This window comes from Pseudophryne corroboree, chromosome 4 (genome assembly GCF_028390025.1).
Source record: "Pseudophryne corroboree isolate aPseCor3 chromosome 4, aPseCor3.hap2, whole genome shotgun sequence".
NCBI lineage: Eukaryota > Metazoa > Chordata > Amphibia > Anura > Myobatrachidae > Pseudophryne > Pseudophryne corroboree.
In genome coordinates this window covers 483,506,961-483,529,325 of record NC_086447.1, presented here as the reverse complement: position 1 = coordinate 483,529,325, position 22,365 = coordinate 483,506,961, and the positions used below count along the sequence as shown (strand labels likewise).

The window sequence follows — 22,365 nt, the reverse complement described above, 5'->3', positions numbered from 1 at the left end:
GAAGCCTAATTAACATCCCTACACTGTAGCCTTGGCCAATTAGCATTTAAATAACCAAGCTTACATGGCCAGCTCAGCTCACTGATACAGCTAGCCCACATGCTGTGAAAGACACACCCACAGGTTGCAGGTATACCTGAGCACTTGAAATCAGAGGGCACTCTCCCAAAACCACTGAGGCAGATGTACAGTAGCTGCACACAGCTACAAAGCCTCCAGAAGCATGAATTGCTCATCACCAGGACCGATCTCCTTACTAAGGCTAAGTATTGTATACACATTGCTTAATGGCATAGAATAGTTAAATATGTGTTTGTGGTAAAGTAGTTGTGAAACGATTGGCATAGAATAGTTAATTTGGAGATACAAATGGCTTAAGGTTAATGATACTTGTGCAATTATGTGATTGTTATGTGTTGGTGATAATACTCTATGAAATCTGTAATGAATTGGAACAGTAGACAATCTGTAGCATAGCATTCCTGGTATACATTTGTGGATGGTGATTTATAACAGATTGTAGTGGTTTTGTATGGTGCATCTTGCTGAAGTATAGAAGTCAACACATACTTCCTTTTGTTACTGTAGTCATGTGCTTGTAGCAATGGCATGCTGATACTTGTGGTTACCTGGTGATCTGGTCTTGTGATTGTTCATATAGCATAGCCAGCATACAATATGCTCTGGTTATTGAGATACTGTGTTGGCTTGGAATTGTGAAAGGTGATTAGATGGCTTGGAATTGTAATATAAGTTGGAATATAGTGGAGTCTTATGGCTTCTGCTATGTGATTATGGTGTAGCAAAGAATGCCATGTGTTTGGACTTGCAAATCTAAAATGGCTGCTGGCATTCCCTTTTGAACCATATGTTACAGACTTTGGAATCATGGGAGTTTTCCCAAAATGGAGTCTAGCTTCTGTCCCATGCGGTCTGTGGACAATGCAGCCACATGCTGCCCCTCCCCCACACACACACAAACACACACATACATAAACCAAAACCAATCCCCTAAGGTATTTCTCTAAGATATATATATATTGTCCAATATATATCAATAAATCTAGGATTTAGCCGAGTGCTTTGAGTAATATCTCCCCAGTAATAAATACACACATACAGTACAGTACATACATCTCCCACACTTCTTTCATCCTATTTGTTTCTTATATAATTTGAATCTGTGAAACTATTATATGGTGACTTGCATTGTATTTGACCAATACTGTTTAATGATAAAAGTGAATTCTATGAGTAGCAATTGTTTGTTGAAATACATTCTTATGATTTACATTCTATATGACTGGCGTGCATTCTTATATGAACAGAATATTCCTAATGATTTAAAGATATATATGTCTAGATGCAACCTCTGCGGGTTTGTTAATAAAAGGTACACAATTAGTGATGAATTATTATAAATCACTAAAGGGTTAAAATTATATATTTGCTTCAAAGATATGAAATATAGTAATATAATACAAGCAATAGAATCAGACAGAGAAAAGGAGGGGAATAGAGAAGGAGAATATATACCCCTCATCATTGGCGCCCGAACAGTACTGCTTTCAATTTAAAAGCAGAGAACCCATATTTAAAAAAATTCTGTTTAAATCGCTTGTATATAAAAGAAACTTTATCTCTCTCCGTGCAAGATTTGTTTTTTTTCAGCACTAAGAAGTTTCCTCAAGACCAAGGATTCACACTGAAGTAACCAAGCAAGTATAGTTTTAATTTATAACTTTTATTTGTTACAGCAAATACAGTTATCAAATGCATTATAAACTGTAGCACTCTCCCCAAGTTTATAAAGCAGACATTTTGCTGTTCAGATCAACTTGTTCACAGCCAATACAGCCAGGAATTATCACCATTGTTCTAACTGATGTGCAAACAGTTCCTTTTCTGGCTGGTTTAAGACCTAAGATTTGCATACCAATAGGTTTCCTTGAATACTAAAGTAACTAAAGAATTTGTATGGGACAGAGTAAAAATACATTTTTACAGTTGAAACTCAAACTGCTTTAGTTTTGTTCTTAACAGATGCATAATTAATTGCAGCAAACCCATATATGACTTGTAAATTTTTTGGGGATAAATATAAAAGTTTTTATAGTTTTGAAGCAAAAATAAATAGAACTGAAAATGTATTGATAGCGATAGTAATTTTTTTTGTTTAACTGAAATCTTTGGAAAGTGTATTCCAATGTACTATGCTGAAGTAATGACACAAACATTACTTAATTGGCAACTTTTCTAATGTTTGTTAAGGAAATCATATTTCACACAGGAAGGCTTTTAGCACCAATGTGAAGCATGATTTCAACGTATCACACCTTCTGTTGTTTTGCTCAATTTTAGCAGCAACAGAATGGGGGTATTGTTTACAGTGTACAAGACCCAATAAAACAGGGATCTGTATCACTGTACAGCAGCATTACTGAGCACACACTTGCAATGCACTTGCAATACAATTAGTTAAAATTAATAGATTGTTAATGACTGAATATAAGAACCTTATTTAGGAAGAAGAAAAGAATATGGATAATTCTACATATGCTAAACATGCTAACACTATTTTCTTCTTTCCAGATGGACTAAGTGTTATTTTTTGTTGTTGTTACTCTTCTTAGAATAACTTCGTGTAGATTCCATGGAATTATGGATACTTGACAGGTTTTAGTCAAGGGTGTGATATCTGAGTGTGGTACTCAGTCAAGGTATGAGCCGCGTGGGGCGCTCCCACGGACTCATAGATGTGACGCCTTAAGCGTAACATCTGGGGGACTCTGCCCTGGTTGCAGTGGTACAAGACATTCGTTGAATAAGTCTTTGAAAGTTGTCTAGGTGGGTACGTGATTAACGACACATTAAGAATTTTGAGCTGACCAATGCGCACTGGATACCTGTTTTAAGGCCGTTATTAGCGATTTCGGCTGGGTGACTCCAGGTCTGCAAGATAAATTCACAGATTCTATAAAGAATCGAGGACTTCATTTCCACGCAGCAGGCAACAGGGATATCACACAAATTAGTAATACAGTCATAGAACACCGTACATTAAAATATCGATTTCCTTAAATAGTTTAAGAAACTCGCAGAAGGGGGGTATACTAGACCCATTTATTCAACTCTGTTACAATTTATAGGTACCCTGGTAAGAAGCTTATAATCAGGTAAGGTATTGATAAGCAGGGTGTAATTACGTGGACCATATAGCGGGTTTTGCAATGAGTCCTGTAATAATCGTTCTAGAGATTGGTAAGCAGAAGGTATTTGAAAGAAGACTAAATCGCAGGAAGGCGAAGTCTTTAACAATAACGGTAAAGATGGATATTCATATAATTTAAGATGCCGCAGATGTTAGGATGTCTAAATGTTTCTTTCCTTAGATAAACGGGTCATATGGTAAGTATATATATATGACTTCAGGAAACATGAATTTTTAGACTGCTATATACATTACATTATAAATATTAAGAATCAATGCCATATATGTAATATGCCCTTAGTACTAGGCATGTTATATGATAAGCAAAGATAAGGCTATCTGGGTCTGTCATGTACATATACATAAGGAGACGTCTTTTTGTAACATTATTGACAGATGATAACGGATTCAACCTTTCACCTTATAACAATGTTTGAGATACATGTAATTGTTCTTAAAACTGTATATGGTAATACATGGGATACAAATAGACAGGTGATATTAAAATCCTGCTCTTTGTGAAATCCCAGGTATATACAGGTATTTATAATGGAATATATATGTATATATTGGAGGAAAATATCCTCAAACCACCTAGTGGTAGTAAGTATGTATTGCAGCCCTCTGACCAGATTCTTAGGAATTGGAAAATGGGCGGGACAAGGTTCTTTTGGAAGATCTGGAAAAGTTTAATAGCTGACATATCTCTCATAAGGTGACACAGTATTGGATAAACATTGTCACAACTGTTGTAACAGTACATATAGAAAGGTTGTATAAATCCCAAGTGCTTGTTAAGAGCTGACACAAATGTGATTTTATTTTTTGTGTTCACAAATCTCTGTAAATCCTAGTTAAATTGAGATGTTCAGAATTAAGGAATTAAGAATAACCCTGATGTTTATGGTCTTATACACCAGGACAGGGGGATGACCATAGGTCATAAAATATGATCATCCTGTTTAAACTGTCACAGTAATGATTGAAACTGTGGGAAGGTAAGTTATCCTTAAATGCATATACTGGTAATTTTGATGTTTTTTTTTTTTTTTACCTCTGATGACCAGTACAGACACTCTTGTCCTTTAGGAGTTTTGGAAGTACCAGATATTGATGTTGTTAGATCAAATGGTAGGACAACTCCTGGATTCTTTTAACCAGAAAATGGAGAAATTTGCTCATGTTAGAAAAGTGGCTTTGCAGAACATGCATTGGATCAGCTGTTTGCAAAGAAACTATAAAATCATAATCACAAGGAAATCATAAGATATTGAGCTAATGGTTGCCTAATATCTGATATATGATTGGTCTGTTAACTTGAGTTGTTTCATCTCATCATTACCGGTCCATAGCAGGTAAAAGAATGGTCTCATATTTAAATAGGTTCTACAGGACAATGTTGTGTTATTGGTAATCTATTTGGGTAAAACTTACTAACAGTTTGCGTGTTTGCAATAGATAGGAAAAAGTTTCATTTTGACAGTAATTGTATTATGTATACTAATGTTTCTATTTTCTCAGAACATCAAGAAACAGTCCAAAAATGTGTCAAAGAGCCCAAGACTTCCATGATTTTCCTTCCCAATTAATATACAGATTATTGGACAGGAGAAAGGGGGGGGGGGGTAGTATATGGGTTAGTTCAGGATAAATATATGTGAAAATCCTGAATATCATGACATTTTTGGAGAAATGTTTTATGAAAATGTGAAAAGCAAAGGCATCCTAGGATCTGGATGCCATCTAGTGGCTAAAATAATGTGAAAGTTCAATCTGTAGTACTCTCAAATAGTGGCAAATGTGATTTGTAAAAATTTCAGAATGGAGTATACAAAATCATCAAGTATCATAGAGGGTGGGGAGGGGCAACTAATGCTCTGGAAGAGTTTCTGTTTCTCGCATCTACAGGGAAACAAGTCAACAGAAGGATATCAAAAGACTACAAGTGGATCGGATGGAAGAGAAGACATCATGGGTAGGTTGAAAGAGACATCCAAACTGATACCTCTTTATTTCCTACGTAGATACAGATGAGAAGGACGAGCCCAGCTGTAGACAGACAATATATCCAAAGATGACTGCATGGACCCTTAGATGATCGGACAGGACACAGACCAGAAGTACCGGACACAGATGGCCTGAACCAGATGGTGCAAGGGATGATGACACCTTCAGAAGACCCCACCACACTATGAGAAGAAGACTTCACAAAGAAACAACTAGGTCTTTAGTTTCCATTGTTGAGGGATATTAGGAAAGGGCTTGCCCACATAGGCAGATTTTTTTGTCCTTGCATAAGTATGCATAAATATAAAAACAAGGTTTTTTTCCATCTACCTATGGCGGTGCAGGGGAGAAATGCCTCTTCTCAACCCCTTCATTACTTTATACTTTGAACTGTGAAATGACTTTGTTGTAATCTTTTCCAAACTAAGTCTTTTCTTTCTTTAGACACCTGTACTAACACAGAACACACACTTACACTAAAATGTTTTTGACTGTATGTCAGTTTAATCTGTCGAATGCCAAGTCACTGTCAACAGGGGGATATGTTACAGAGTAACTCCATTATATACATTTTAGGGACATATATTATCATACAAGGAAGGAATGAATTGATAATATTGGCTTCTGTAACCTGAAGCCTAATTAACATCCCTACACTGTAGCCTTGGCCAATTAGCATTTAAATAACCAAGCTTACATGGCCAGCTCAGCTCACTGATACAGCTAGCCCACATGCTGTGAAAGACACACCCACAGGTTGCAGGTATACCTGAGCACTTGAAATCAGAGGGCACTCTCCCAAAACCACTGAGGCAGATGTACAGTAGCTGCACACAGCTACAAAGCCTCCAGAAGCATGAATTGCTCATCACCAGGACCGATCTCCTTACTAAGGCTAAGTATTGTATACACATGGCTTAATGGCATAGAATAGTTAAATATGTGTTTGTGGTAAAGTAGTTGTGAAACGATTGGCATAGAATAGTTAATTTGGAGTTACAAATGGCTTAAGGTTAATGATACTTGTGCAATTATGTGATTGTTATGTGTTGGTGATAATACTCTATGAAATCTGTAATGAATTGGAACAGTAGACAATCTGTAGCATAGCATTCCTGGTATACATTTGTGGATGGTGATTTATAACAGATTGTAGTGGTTTTGTATGGTGCATCTTGCTGAAGTATAGAAGTCAACACATACTTCCTTTTGTTACTGTAGTCATGTGCTTGTAGCAATGGCATGCTGATACTTGAGGTCACCTGGTGATCTGGTCTTGTGATTGTTCATATAGCATAGCCAGCATACAATATGCTCTGGTTATTGAGATACTGTGTTGGCTTGGAATTGTGAAAGGTGATTAGATGGCTTGGAAGTGTAATATAAGTTGGAATATAGTGGAGTCTTATGGCTTCTGCTATGTGATTATGGTGTAGCAAAGAATGCCATGTGTTTGGACTTGCAAATCTAAAATGGCTGCTGGCATTCCCTTTTGAACCATATGTTACAGACTTTGGAATCATGGGAGTTTTCCAAAAATGGAGTCTAGCTTCTGTCCCATGCGGTCTGTGGACAATGCAGCCACATGCTGCCCCTCCCCCACACACACACAAACATAAACCAAAACCAATCCCCTAAGGTATTTCTCTAAGATATATATATATTGTCCAATATATATCAATAAATCTAGGATTTAGCTGAGTGCTTTGAGTAATATCGCCCCAGTAATAAATACACACATACAGTACAGTACATACATCTCCCACACTTCTTTCATCCTATTTGTTTCTTATATAGTTTGAATCTGTGAAACTATTATATGGTGACTTGCATTGTATTTGACCAATACTGTTTAATGATAAAAGTGAATTCTATGAGTAGCAATTGTTTGTTGAAATACATTCTTATGATTTACATTCTATATGACAGGCGTGCATTCTTATATGAACAGAATATTCCTAATGATTTAAAGATATATATGTTTAGATGCAACCTCTGCGGGTTTGCTTATAAAAGGTACACAATTAGTGATGAATTATTATAAATCACTAAAGGGTTAAAATTATACATTTGCTTCAAAGATATGAAATATAGTAATATAATACAAGCAATAGAATCAGACAGAGAAAAGGAGGGGAATAGAGAAGGAAAATATATACCCCTCATCAGTTGTGCTGCAGGTGATGCGGTACTGATGTCTGGTAATGGGGAGCACAAAATAGGTAGTGTTAGCAAAAGGTGGAGATATTGGGTCAAATTCAGACCTGATTGCTGGGCTGCGTTTTCGTACAGCCTGCGATCAGGTCTAAACTGCACATGCGTATGCATCGCAATGCGCAGGTGCATCGCACGGGTACGAAGCGGATCGCCGCTCAGCGATGGGTTTGTGCATTGAATCCACTTGCACGGGCATTTGCAAGGAGATTGACAGGAAGAAGCCGTTTTCTGGAAGTGTTTGGAAAAACGCAGGCGTGTCCAAGCATTTGCAGGGAGGGTGTCTGAAATCAATTCTGGTCCTGAACAGGCTGAAGCAATCGCAGCGGCTGAGTAATTGCAGGGCTACTCAGAGACTGCACAAAATCTGTTTGTACAGTTCTGCTACACATGCGTTTGCACACTTGCAAAGCGAAAATACACTCCCCTATGGGCGACGACTATGCGGACTGCAAAAAAACCCTAGCGAGCGAACAGGCCTGAATTAGGCCCATTGCCGTTAAGTTGAGTGTATACATCGCCTCCATTTCAGGCTCCCCCTCTTCTGCTGGCTGCAGTTCCTCTTGAATGTCCTCCTCTGGAAGTAAAGTAGAGTTGTGTGTAAGTATAAATTTGTAATGTCAGCAGCTTCGTCCTGTGACAGTGTTTTTAATATGTACATTTACTAAAGCTTCTATAATGAAAAGTGGAGGTGTTGGCCACAGCAACGAAACAGATTCTGTATGTCATTTATCTTTTGCATGCTAGGAAATGATAGACACATTCTGTTTGTTTGCTATGGCCATCACCTCCATTTTTTATTTGTACGACCTTTCGTAAATGTACCCCTAAGTATGTGCATTTAAATGAGTTTATAAATCTAGGCTTAGGGGTATATTTTGTAAGCTGTTGGTATTTCGGAGTGGAGATGTTCTCTATAGCAAACAATCAGAATTTGAAAGAAAAACATCTAGCACCTTCTATAAAATAAGTTTCCATCTGATTGTTTGCTACAGTATAGCCAACATTTCCACTTAAACCCCCCACATCTTAATTAAAACACCCCCTACAACTGCTTGCATTATGTGAAAGTATGTGTGTGTTATTTTTTTTAAATTTTTTTTTTTACCCTTTTACAGGAATGATACTCACCAGCAGGGACGTGCAGTCAGGGGAGGCAGTGCCTCCCCTGTCACTAATGATTTAAATAATACAAAGAAGTTTTTTTTTAACACATATTCTGTGTCATTAGTATCTGTTTTGTATTATTCTGCTCAATTGTGCTTGGCAAATGCAGACAAATTTGTTTGTGAGGCAGTGAGAGCGCTGCCTCTCACTTACAATATTGAAGGAGCTGAAGCAGGGGGCGGGGCCAAGATACAGGCTGTAAAAGCCCATTGTAAAATACATTAGCAGCGGCACTAGTATAAGTGCCTCAGTCAGGGCCGGCCACCGGAGGGCGCTACATGCCGCCAATACGTGGCTTGCTTTCAGCACGTGTCCAGAGTTTCAGCATGTGTCCAGAGTTTCTGTGTCCAACTAAAATCCCGGGGATCGCCTACCAGTGCCCGGTGCTGAAGGTGTGTGTGTGGATAGTAGGGGGTGAAGAGCACATTAATTAAACTGGCCAACATACAGGGGGCAGTGGTGCATGCATCACCCCATTGCCTGAATATTTCATGTTAGAGATGGAGACAGGTAGTTGTGTCTCCATCTCAGAAAAAGCCATGACCGCGATCGCTTTCAGCAGCAACAGAGAGCTCTGTAGCTGTCTGCATACAGATGTCTGGGGAGAGCTGCTGGCTGTGCATGCAGCTCCCTCCGTCCTCACAGTGCTGCTGCTACCAGTCTGCCCTCAGCCCCAGGTATGTGAGTTGTGTACTGTGTACATATGTAAGTGTGTGTGTGTGTGTATGTGTTTGTGTGTATGCATATATGTGTGCGTGTATGTATGCTAGCTCACCCATGCTGTTCTGCGGTCCCAGGCTGTAATGTTTATGTTGTATTTTAATGTGCTCTCTCTAGCACCCTTTCCGTGTAACCCACTTCCTGGCATCACACTCTCCCTGTTATCCTGTCAGTGTCACCCTATCCCTGTCACCCTCTCCCTGACGTCAACCTCTCTCTGTCACCCAGTGCTGTCAGTGTCACACTCTCTCTGTCACCCACTGCTGTCACCCTCTCCCCAGTGTCACCCTCTCACTGTCACCCAATGCTTTCAGTGTCATCCTCTCTCTGTCACCCTCTCCCCGGCATCACCCAATGCTGTCAGTGTCACCCTCTCCCTGTCACCCAATTCTGTCAGTGTCACCCTCTGTCACCCACTGCTGTCACCCAATGCTGTCAGTGTCACCCTCTCTCTGTCACCCACTGCTGTTACCCTCTCCCTGGCGTCACCCTCTCCCTGTCACCCAATGCTGTCAGTGTCACCCTCTCCCTGTCACCCTCTCCCTGGCATCTCCCTCTCTCTGTCACCCAATGCTGTCAGTGTCACCCTTTATTTTATAAAATTGACAATATATTAGCTGCCTGCTCTTCGCATGTTTAATCAGAAAGGCTGCGGGCATTGGCTGCATCGGACCGAGATGCAAATTAGCGATAAAGGGGCCGAGGTGGTTGATGGCGGCAATTTTGTAGGACATTGGCATCTGTGGCGGTAGTGGGCATCGGTTTGTGGGGCGGTAGAGGGCATCAGCTCGGTGGTGGTAGGGGTCATTGGTGGGCCTCGGCATACATTATGGATGCAGTGGATCACCAGCCACTGAACTCACCACATGCCACTGTCACCAGCAATATGTGGAGTAGGAGGAGACTGGCGTTCCGGGGACTCCAGTATGTGGCTTGGCTTTCTGGATGACACTTGCAAGATGCGTCGCTGAGGTGGAGTGATCTGGGTTGAAGGCCCTAAAAACAAGGGAACAACAATTTTTTTGTGTGTTATCACCAAATTTACATTGTGATTTAACTTACCAGCAACATCTCCCTCCTCAACCTGGAGCTGTGCAGAGACAGAGGTGGCAGCAGACCTCTTCTGGACTGTAAATTGTGAAGAAAAGTTCTTTGTTGTAAAAGATAAATCATATTTTGATAACAATGGTAAAAAAATACAAATACATCACGCATGATGTCAAGATACAAATGACAAACATTCATAATTGTAAATTAAAACTTGTATCACCAGAAATGTTATTACACTACCAATGACCACTATTGGTACAAAAAATTATAGATGCTGTACTATTGAATGTTTTAAAAAAAAAAAACATACCTAAGTACTAAATTGTACAGGTTGTTTAAGACAAATTTCTGAACCAAGTAGGTTTTTTTTTGTCTAAATATAATAAAAACATCATACAAAAGGATTAAAAACAATGCATTGTAGCAATACGTAAGGCACACAGACACATCCTGTTTACTCACAATTGTTGTAAAACTGAAAATCCCTGCATGCCCATAAAGATAATTTGTGTAGGTAAATTATTACATTGTGTTTAGGCATGCTGAAATATGTATTGCCAAAACACATACAGTCAAGTCTACAGTCAATAGTTCGACCACTAATGGTCTACATGCACTAGGTCGACAGGGTCAAAAGGTCGATACAGTCAAAAGGTCAACATGTAAAAAATAGACAGTTCAAAAGGTCAGCAGATTCAAAAGGTCAACAGGGTCAAAAGGTCGACGTACCAATGGTCGACACACATATGGTCGACACTTGCGTGAATGCGAGGGAACGAGGTAGTCATAATTACCTTTAACATTGTCCCCATGGACAGTGGGAAGTGGTCACTCCTCTGTGCCCAAGGCAACCCGGGGTATTAAGAACGCGATCGGTATTGTATCCCGCCACTCTGGATGCCGAAGGTCAGTATATCGAGCGGGGGAATGCTGGCAGGGGGCGAGCGCAACAAAGCCCCTTGAGAGCTCAGTGGCGAGCTGCACTCGGCACAGGTTCTATTCTCCCTCTATGGGTGTTGTGGACACCTATAGAGGGGGAATCACCTACCTCACTGGTATACCGGCGGCGGTATGGTGCCCCAGTTGGGATCCTGGCATTGGTATTGTGACAGCCGGGAACCCGCCGGGGAAGGGGGGGAGGGTTTGCTGGTATGCTGACTGCATACCTTAGGAACAGCCCATGTGCTGAATTTCCTGGGGAGGGGGAAGGTTCCCTCTAAAATCATCTTCCAGTAATCTGCTAAGAGACCCAGCTCACCATCCCTAGCCTGAATCCGAGCTCCATAGATTGGCAACCAGGGTCTCCTGGTCATGGACGGGAATTGTAAGTGCATTTTATCTTTAAAATACATTCATGATACATTTAAAATACGCTTTACACTTATTATGTGCCTGGTACCATGCACCAGGCTTTACATATCCAACTAACACCACGGCATGGCTGTAGTACCTTGCAGTACATATATTTTCTCTGACGTCCTAGTGGATGCTGGGACTTCCGTAAGGACCATGGGGAATAGCGGCTCCGCAGGAGACTGGGCACAAAGTAAAAGCTTTAGGACTAGCTGGTGTGCACTGGCTCCTCCCCCTATGACCCTCCTCCAAGCCTCAGTTAAGATTTTGTGCCCGGCCGAGAAGGGTGCAATCTAGGTGGCTCTCCTGAGCTGCTTAGAAGTAAAAGTATACTTAGGTTTTTATTTTCAGTGAGTCCTGCTGGCAACAGGCTCACTGCAGCGCGGGACTAAGGGGAGAAGAAGAAGCGAACTCACCTGCGTGCAGAGTGGATTGGGCTTCTTGGCTACTGGACATTAGCTCCAGAGGGACGATCACAGGTTCAGCCTGGATGGGTCCCGGAGCCGCGCCGCCGGCCCCCTTACAGAGCCAGAAGAGCGAAGAGGTCCGGAGAAAGCGGCGGCAGAAGACGTTCCTGTCTTCAGATAAGGTAGCGCACAGCACTGCAGCTGTGCGCCATTGCTCTCAGCACACTTCACACTCCGGTCACTGAGGGTGCAGGGCGCTGGGGGGGAGCGCCCTGAGACGCAATAAAACTTGATAAAAACCTTATGTGGCTAAAGAAATGCATCACATATAGCTCCTGGGCTATATGGATGCATTTAACCCCTGCCAGTTTTCCAGAAAAAAGCGGGAGAAAAGGCCGCCGTGAAGGGGGCGGAGCCTATCTCCTCAGCACACAAGCGCCATTTTCTTTCACAGCTCCCCTGGAAGGACGGCTCCCTGACTCTCCCCTGCAGACTACACTACAGAAACAGGGTAAAACAAGAGAGGGGGGCACTATTGGCAGCTAATATATAATACAGCAGCTATAAAGGGAGTAACACTTATATAAGGTTATCCCTGAATATATATAGCGCTCTGGTGTGTGCTGGCAAACTCTCCCTCTGTCTCCCCAAAGGGCTAGTGGGGTCCTATCCTCTGTCAGAGCATTCCCTGTGTGTGTGCTGGGTGTCGGTACGATTGTGTCGACATGTATGAGGAGGAAAATGATGTGGAAGCAGAGCAATTGCCTGTGTTAGTGATGTCACCCCCTAGGGAGTCGACACCTGACTGGATGGTTGTATTTAAAGAATTACGTGACAATGTCAGCACTTTGCAAAAAACTGTTGACGACATGAGACAGCCGGCAAATCAGTTAGTGCCTATTCAGGCGTCTCAGACACCGTCAGGGGCGCTAAAACGCCCGTTACCTCAGATGGTCGACACAGACCCAGACACGGATACTGAATCCAGTGTCGACGGTGAGGAGACGAACGTAATGTCCAGTAGGGCCACACGTTACATGATCACGGCGATGAAGGAGGCATTGAACATTTCTGACACTACAAGTACCACAAAAAAGGGTATTATGTGGGGTGTGAAAAAACTACCAGTAGTTTTTCCTGAATCAGATGAATTAAATGAGGTGTGTGATAAGGCGTGGGTTTCCCCCGATAAAAAACTGCTGATTTCTAACAAATTATTGGCACTATACCCTTTCCCGCCAGAGGTTAGGGCACGTTGGGAAACACCCCCTAGGGTAGATAAGGCGCTCACACGCTTATCAAAACAAGTGGCGTTACCGTCTCCTGATACGGCCGCCCTCAAGGAACCAGCTGATAAAGACTGCACCAGGCAGCCTCTTCCCAGGAGCAGAAGCCCTCCCCCGCTTCTGCCAAGTCTTCAGCATGACGCTGGGGCTTTACAAGCGGACTCAGGCACGGTGGGGGCCCGTCTCAAAAATTTCAACGCGCAGTGGGCTCACTCGCAAGTGGACCCCTGGATCCTGCAGGTAGTATCACAGGGGTACAAATTGGAATTCGAGACGTCTCCCCCTCGAAGATTCCTGAAGTCTGCTCTACCAACGTCTCCCTCTGACAGGGAGGCAGTATTGGAAGCTATTCACAAGCTGTATTCCCAGCAGGTGATAATCAAGGTACCCCTCCTACAACAGGGAAAGGGGTATTATTCCACGCTGTTTGTGGTACCGAAGCCGGACGGCTCGGTGAGACCAATTTTAAATCTAAAATCCTTGAACACTTACATAAAAAGGTTCAAGTTCAAGATGGAATCACTCAGAGCAGTGATAGCGAATCTGGAAGAAGGGGACTATATGGTATCTCTGGACATCAAAGATGCTTATCTCCATGTCCCAATCTTCCCTTCTCACCAAGGGTACCTCAGGTTTGTGGTACAAGACTGTCATTATCAGTTTCAGACGCTGCCGTTTGGATTGTCCACGGCACCCCGGGTCTTTACCAAGGTAATGGCCGAAATGATGATTCTTCTTCGAAGAAAAGGCGTCTTAATTATCCCTTACTTGGACGATCTCCTGATAAGGGCAAGGTCCAGGGAACAGTTAGAGTTCGGAGTAGCACTGTCTCAGGTAGTGTTACGTCAGCACGGGTGGATTCTAAATATCCCAAAATCACAGCTGATTCCAACCACACGTCTACTGTTCCTGGGGATGATTCTGGACACAGTACAGAAAAAGGTGTTTCTCCCGGAGGAGAAGGCCAGGGAGTTATCCGAGCTAGTCAGGAACCTCCTAAAACCAGGCCAGGTGTCAGTGCATCAATGCACGAGAGTCCTGGGAAAAATGGTGGCTTCTTACGAAGCGATTCCATTCGGAAGATTCCATGCAAGAACGTTTCAGTGGGATCTGCTGGACAAATGGTCCGGATCGCATCTTCAGATGCATCAGCGGATTACCCTATCTCCAAGGACAAGGGTGTCTCTCCTGTGGTGGTTACAGAGGGCTCATCTTCTAGAGGGCCGCAGATTCGGCATTCAGGATTGGATGCTGGTGACCACGGATGCCAGCCTGAGAGGCTGGGGAGCAGTCACACAGGGAAGAAATTTCCAGGGCTTGTGGTCAAGCATGGAAACGTCTCTTCACATAAATATCCTGGAACTAAGGGCCATTTACAATGCCCTAAGTCAAGCAAGGCCTCTGCTTCAGGGTCAGTCGGTATTGATCCAATCGGACAACATCACGGCAGTCGCCCACGTCAACAGACAGGGCGGCACAAGAAGCAGGAGGGCAATGGCAGAAGCTGCAAGGATTCTCCGCTGGGCGGAAAATCATGTGGTAGCACTGTCAGCAGTGTTCATTCCGGGAGTGGACAACTGGGAAGCAGACTTCCTCAGCAGACACGACCTCCACCCGGGGGAGTGGGGACTTCACCCAGAAGTCTTCCAACTGATTGTAAACCGTTGGGAAAAACCAAAGGTGGACATGATGGCGTCCCGTCTCAACAAAAAACTGGACAGATATTGCGCAAGGTCAAGGGACCCTCAGGCAATAGCGGTGGATGCTCTGGTAACACCGTGGGTGTACCAGTCGGTGTATGTGTTCCCTCCTCTGCCTTTCATACCAAAATTACTGAGAATCATAAGAAAGAGAGGAGTAAGAACTGTACTCGTGGCTCCGGATTGGCCAAGAAGAACTTGGTACCCGGAACTGCAAGAGATGCTCACGGAGGATCCGTGGCCTCTACCTCTAAGAAAGGACCTGCTCCAGCAGGGACCTTGTCTGTTCCAAGACTTACCGCGGCTGCGTTTGACGGCATGGCGGTTGAACGCCGGATCCTGATGGAAAAAGGCATTCCAGATGAAGTCATCCCTACCCTGATCAAAGCCAGGAAGGATGTAACTGCGAAACATTATCACCGCATTTGGCGAAAATATGTTGCGTGGTGTGAGGCCAAGAAGGCCCCTACAGAGGAATTTCAACTGGGTCGTTTCTTACATTTCCTGCAAGCAGGACTGTCTATGGGCCTAAAATTAGGATCCATTAAGGTTCAAATTTCGGCCCTGTCGATCTTCTTCCAGAAAGAACTGGCTTCAGTGCCTGAAGTTCAGACGTTTGTCAAGGGGGTACTGCATATACAGCCTCCTTTTGTGCCACCAGTGGCACCTTGGGATCTCAATGTAGTTTTAGGGTTCCTAAAATCACATTGGTTTGAACCACTCACCACTGTGGACTTGAAATATCGCACATGGAAAGTGGTAATGCTGTTAGCCCTGGCTTCAGCCAGGCGTGTCTCAGAATTGGCGGCTTTATCATATAAAAGCCCTTACCTAATTTTTCATTCAGACAGGGCAGAATTGAGGACTCGTCCTCAATTTCTCCCTAAGGTGGTTTCAGCGTTTCACATGAACCAACCTATTGTGGTACCTGCGGCTACTAGGGACTTGGAGGACTCCAAGTTACTGGACGTAGTCAGGGCCCTGAAAATATATGTTTCCAGGACGGCTGGAGTCAGAAAATCTGACTCGCTGTTTATCCTGTATGCACCCAACAAGCTGGGTGCTCCTGCTTCTAAGCAGACGATTGCTCGTTGGATTTGTAGTACAATTCAGCTTGCACATTCTGTGGCAGGACTGCCACAGCCAAAATCTGTAAATGCCCATTCCACAAGGAAAGTGGGCTCATCTTGGGCGGCTGCCCGAGGGGTCTCGGCTTTACAACTTTGCCGAGCAGCTACTTGGTCAGGGGCAAACACGTTTGCAAAATTTTACAAATTCGATACCCTGGCTGAGGAGGACCTGGAGTTCTCTCATTCGGTGCTGCAGAGTCATCCGCACTCTCCCGCCCGTTTGGGAGCTTTGGTATAATCCCCATGGTCCTTACGGAAGTCCCAGCATCCACTAGGACGTCAGAGAAAATAAGAATTTACTTACCGATAATTCTATTTCTCGTAGTCCGTAGTGGATGCTGGGCGCCCATCCCAAGTGCGGATTGTCTGCAATACTTGTATATAGTTATTGTTACAAAAAATCGGGTTGTTTACTGTTGTGAGCCATCTTTTTAGAGGCTCCTAAGTTTTATCATACTGTTAACTGGGTTCAGATCACAGGTTGTACGGTGTGATTGGTGTGGCTGGTATGAGTCTTACCCGGGATTCAAAATCCTTCCTTATTGTGTACGCTCGTCCGGGCACAGTATCCTAACTGAGGCTTGGAGGAGGGTCATAGGGGGAGGAGCCAGTGCACACCAGCTAGTCCTAAAGCTTTTACTTTGTGCCCAGTCTCCTGCGGAGCCGCTATTCCCCATGGTCCTTACGGAAGTCCCAGCATCCACTACGGACTACGAGAAATAGAATTATCGGTAAGTAAATTCTTATTTTTAATACTTTGCCTTGAAACACTTAAATATTTGCTTTATAAACTGTGTCGCTGGGCTTCACTAACCCCGCAGTCTGACTAGGAGCCCACAAATAACTTTTGTTGAGAGCAAAACCACGGACCCCACGTGTATCAGAACCATCAGCAAGCCAACAGTCCTGGCTTAAATAGCACTGCTACTTCCGAATGAACAGCGGAGGCTAAAATGGACAAGCTGTCTATGTACAACCAGGGGAATTAAGTGGAGATAGGACTTTGGGGGTCATTCTCAGTTGATTGCTCGCTAGCTGTTTTTAGCAGCCGTGCAAACGCTAAGCCGCCGCCCTCGGGAGTGTATATTAGCTTAGCAGAAGTGCGAACGAAAGGATCGCAGAGTGGCTACAAAATTTTTTTGTGCAGATTCAGAGTAGATCCAGACCTACTCAGCGCTTGCGATCACTTCAGACTGTTCAGTTCCGGATTTGACGTCACAAACACGCCCTGCGTTCGGCCAGCCACGCCTGCGTTTTTCCTGGCACGCCTGTGTTTTTTCGAACACTACCTGAAAACGGTCAGTTGACACCCAGAAACGCCCACTTCCTGTCAATCACTCTGCGGCCAGCAGTGCGACTGAAATGCTTCGCTAGACCTTGTGTAAAATTACATCGGCCATTGTGAAAGTACGTCACGCGTGCGCACTGTGCCACATACGCATGTGCATAAGTGCCGGTTTTTTCCTTAATCGTAGCAAAGCGAACATTTTTAGCTAGCGATCAACTCGGAATGACCCCCTTTATTCGAAACAACCACAGTGGGTGAGATAGCAACCAATACATGTAAGTAGACTTTGATCACAAGTTGTGCACAGCTGTGGATCACGTGACTTAACAGCTCCATCAGTATTGGAATCACAAGAGTTTCTGAACTGTGTGGGCGGATATATATATATTGATATTGGAATACCTTGAGGATATATGAATATAATGAAAGCATAGAAATTAAGGTGTCATATGTTTCCAAGCCTTGCAAGTGAATTCCAGTGAGAAGAACATCATGTATAATTTTAAATAATATGTGAATATTTTTTGTGTTTTATGTGAGAATAAATATGTCTTGTTAATAAATGACACATGACCGTTCAGAGTGTTGTTTGTGAATTTACTATAGATTTGTAAACTTATTATATATTAGTGGAAGTAGCGCATCCCCAATTGTTTCTATTTTTTTCTTTCCCCGTGGTACATTGTATCACACCAGAAGTTAACAGCACTGGTGTCCGGGGAGCTTGTTCTCCCTATCCCCTTTGTGCCTCCACACAGCTTGCAAACCTGTAGTGCTGGGTCACTGGGAGAGAGACACCCATTCCCAGCGGGTGTGTCACGGCAGTAGTTAGTTGTGAATTCGGACTAGGTTTTAAGAATGATCTTCTCATGCAGACATGGCAGTACGCTGAGAGAAATTGGAGTGAAGGAGACTAGCTATGTGGGAACTGGACACTGATGCGGAATCCACATGTGTGAGCTGGGATGTCACCTGTACGGATAGTCTCTGAGTAGACTAGTTTGCTCTAGGCTTGAGTGATGGAATGCTGGGTGGAGCCGGCAAGGCAGGTTTCAGAATGCTGGGCGGAAACAACAAAACAGGTAGTCAGGATGCTGGACGGAACCAGCAAAGCAGGTTTTCTGGATGCTGGACTCAGGGGCGTATCAAGAGTGGAATGAGTGGAGCTTGAGCTCCAGGCGCCGCTGGGGACAGAAGGCGCCGGCTCTCTGTAACAGAACTGGGAGCTGGGACTTAGGGTAGGAGGAGATGACTAGAAGAGTGGGAAGGGGTGGCCACTACACTGCCTGCAGGTTCCATGTCACTGCTGATTGCAATGCAGAGAGTCAAGTTCAGTGCAGTGGAGTGTTGTTAGGGAAAAGGGGAGGTTTGGATGCTTGTCAGAAGAACCTTCCTGGCTGTCAGGTACTGTATCTGCATTTAGTGATATGGAACATGCAGGCAGTGTGGTGGCCCCCCTTTCCCTTTCCTCAGTCCCTTCCTCCTACCCATGGAGGCCCAGCCTGTCAATCACAAAGAAGCTCCGCCCCTCCATGCTAGAACGAGGAGCTTCTGCTGCCCTCTTCTTGGTGAGAATTGATGTGTGTATTTGTGTGTGTTTACGTGTATGTGTTTATGTCTGTGTATTTATGTGTATATGTGTTTATACAGTATGTCTGTGTGCATATGTGTGTGTTTATGTGTATACGTGTATGTCTGTGTGTATATATATGTGTGTATATGTGTGTGCTTATGTATGTCTGTGTGTATATGTGTGTTTGTGTATATTTCTTTGTATACAGTATGTGTGAGTATATGTGTGTGTTTATGTATGTCTGTGTATATATGTGTGTTAATGTGAATATTTCTTTGTATACAGTACGTGTGCGTATATGTGTGTGTTTATGTAACATTGAAACATAGTTCATGAGGTTGAAAGGAGGCAAAATGCCCATCGGGTTCAACCTGTATTCTGTATTAAGCTGTGCACATTATACTGCACCATCTGAAGTAATGGTCTCGTACTAATTGACAACTATTGTCACAACTGAGGGCCTGAGCTGACGGGAGGCAGCCTCAGTTGTAGGGGCTGAGATGTACCGGAACCTGGGAGGTTGTATCAGACCCCTGGACATGTAAGTAACATGAAGAATAACCGCCCGAAGGCGTGACCACGACAACTTGAATAAAAGTCAATGATGTTTATTTATGACAAACTCCATGCATCACAGTAGCAGTAAAAGAAACATAAAAGTCAGCAAAGAATAAATACAGTTCCTGGGGACTACAGGGTGGCAGGAGCCACAGGGCACTGGTAGTGTGAGATAGTTCTTATAATCTTCTAGATGGAAAGTCCTTACCAGGCCCGACTGTAGCAATGGAGATAACCCAGGATTGTACCAGCTGGTGTTCCAGGAAAAGCTGGGCTGCTGTAGATAAAACGGCTGCTGTGGATACTGGCTGGAACCAGACTGTTGTTGGCACGGAGTGGATACTGGCTGGAACCAGTTAAATAATAAATGAACTTGGGAGCGATGAAATATGAGCTGAAGTTAGGAGTTTGAGAGCGGTGAAATTATAATACCGGTGGAGAGTGGTAAACTGTAGAAAGGACACCGGCCCTTTAAGAGAAGCTGTACTCTGCTGGAAGCTGGGCTGGAAGCAGGTAAAGTTGTAGCTGGAAACAGATGAATCCAAAATGGATCGGAGAGTCAGGCTACACTGCAGGTGGAATGCTGATGCGGGTCTCTATGGTGGAAGTCTTGAGACAGGAGCTGGAACCTGGAAGACAATCACAGGAGAGAGACAAACAGGAACTAGGTTTGACAACCAAAGCACTGACGCCTTCCTTGCTCAGGCACAGTGTATTTATACCTGCAGCAAGGAAGGGATTGGCTAGGCAATTATGCAAATAATTAATACAGACAACAGATTGGTGGAAAATGATCAGCTGACAGAATCCAAGATGGCTGCGCCCATGCAGACACTTGGAGGGAAGTTTGGTTTGTAATCCATGTGGTAATGAAAACAGTAATGGCGGCGCCGGCCACCGGAGACAGGAGGCGCCAGGCTGACAGATGCACATCCAACCATGCGGAAACAGCGGAGGCCGCGGCTGACGTAATCGCCACTCAGACACTCTGCATGCAGAAGTTCACGGACGGCGGCGGAGGCCGCGGGAGACGCCATGCCAGGTGTAATATGGCGTTTACTGTGACAGCGTCCCAGAGTGACAGGAGAGGATACAGGAATGTACACATCAGGATAACAGATGGAATCCGGTCCTGGAGCGCTGAGCCAGCCTTAGGAGGCATCTGATGGGTAAGAAATGGCGTCCAGATACCCGGATCGTGACAGCACCCCCCCCTTTAGGAGTGGCCCCAGGACACTTCTTTGGCTTTTGAGGAAACTTGGAATGGAATCTCCGGACCAAGGCAGGAGCATGGACATCAGAAGTATTGGTCCATGAACGTTCCTCAGGACCATAACCCTTCCAGTCAATAAGATATTGTAGTTGACCGTAACGGTGACGTGAGTTCAGGATCTTGGCCACTTCATACTCAACGCCTCGTTGAGTTTGGACTTTCGGAGTTGGAGGAAGTGAGGAATGAAACCGATTCAAGATCAGCGGTTTCAACAGGGAAACATGGAATGTCCTGGGTATTTTTAAGAAGGGAGGCAACTGGAGTCTGTAAGCAACAGGATTGATGACTTGTTCAATCTTGAAAGGACCGATATAGCGAGGTGCAAACTTCATACTGGGAACTCTTAACCTCAAATTCTTCGTGGATAACCATACCCGATCACCCACCTTGAGAGCAGGAACTGCTCGACGCTTCTTATCCGCAAACTTCTTGTACCTGAACGATGCCTTGAGCAGAGCTGATCGTACGCTCTTCCAGATATTGGCAAACTGATGCAAGGTGATATCCACTGCGGGAACAGAAGTTGCTGGAAGCGGTTGGAACTCAGGGACTTTAGGGTGGAATCCAAAGTTAGTGAAGAATGGTGTTGAAGCAGATGAAGAATGATACTGGTTGTTATGACAGAACTCGGCCCAGGGAAGTAATTGAACCCAGTCATCTTGAGAGGAGGACACATAGATGCGGAGGAAGGCCTCCAAGTCCTGATTCACCCTCTCGGTTTGACCATTGGTCTGAGGATGGTAAGCCGTGGAAAACTTTAGCTTGACTTGGAGGACTTGACATAAACTTCGCCAGAATTTGGCTGTGAATTGAACTCCTCGATCTGAGATAATTTCTTCAGGAAGACCGTGGAGTCGGAAGATCTCTTGTATGAATACTAGAGCCAACTTGGAAGCTGACGGAAGACCGGTGAGAGGAATGAAGTGTGCCATCTTGGTGAACCGGTCAACTACCACCCAGATGGTATTGAACTTGTTGCACATGGGTAAATCTGTAATAAAATCCATCGACAAATGGGTCCAAGGTCGACGGGGAACAGATAGTGGAACCAGTTGCCCCGCAGGCGACTGGCGGGATACCTTATGTTGAGCACACTTTGGGCAAGATGCAATAAACTCCAAGACGTCCTTTTTCAGAGTTGGCCACCAATAGGACCTAGAGATAAACTCCAGGGTTTTTTGGATACCTGTATGTCCGGCAAAACGGGAAGCATGGGCCCAATGCATGAGCTTCTTCCTTAGCATCGGTTTCACAAAACTTTTCCCTGATGGGGGCGTAGAGTCCATCCCTACCGTGGAGAATGCCAACGGATTTATAATAGGATGCTTGTCTGAAGACTCTGACTCATTTTCTTGCTCCCATGAGCGGGAAAGGGCATCGGCCTTGCGATTCTGAGAGCCCGGACAGAACTGGAGTTTAAAGTCGAAC

At 44.0% G+C, this 22,365-nt stretch overlaps 1 long non-coding RNA gene across 1 annotated transcript in view; it reads right to left on the bottom strand.

Annotated features, from left to right (window-relative positions):
• Window positions 1-6,822: 6,822 nt before the first annotated feature.
• Window positions 6,823-22,365, bottom strand: part of LOC134911521 (uncharacterized) — a 68,131-nt gene continuing 52,588 nt past the window's right edge. Inside the window, exons 2-4 of the long non-coding RNA XR_010176639.1 lie at window positions 10,382-10,447; window positions 10,183-10,315; window positions 6,823-8,009 (exon numbers count right to left, since the gene is read on the bottom strand). This is a non-coding gene — a long non-coding RNA (uncharacterized LOC134911521). The remainder of the gene's footprint in view (window positions 8,010-10,182; window positions 10,316-10,381; window positions 10,448-22,365) is intronic.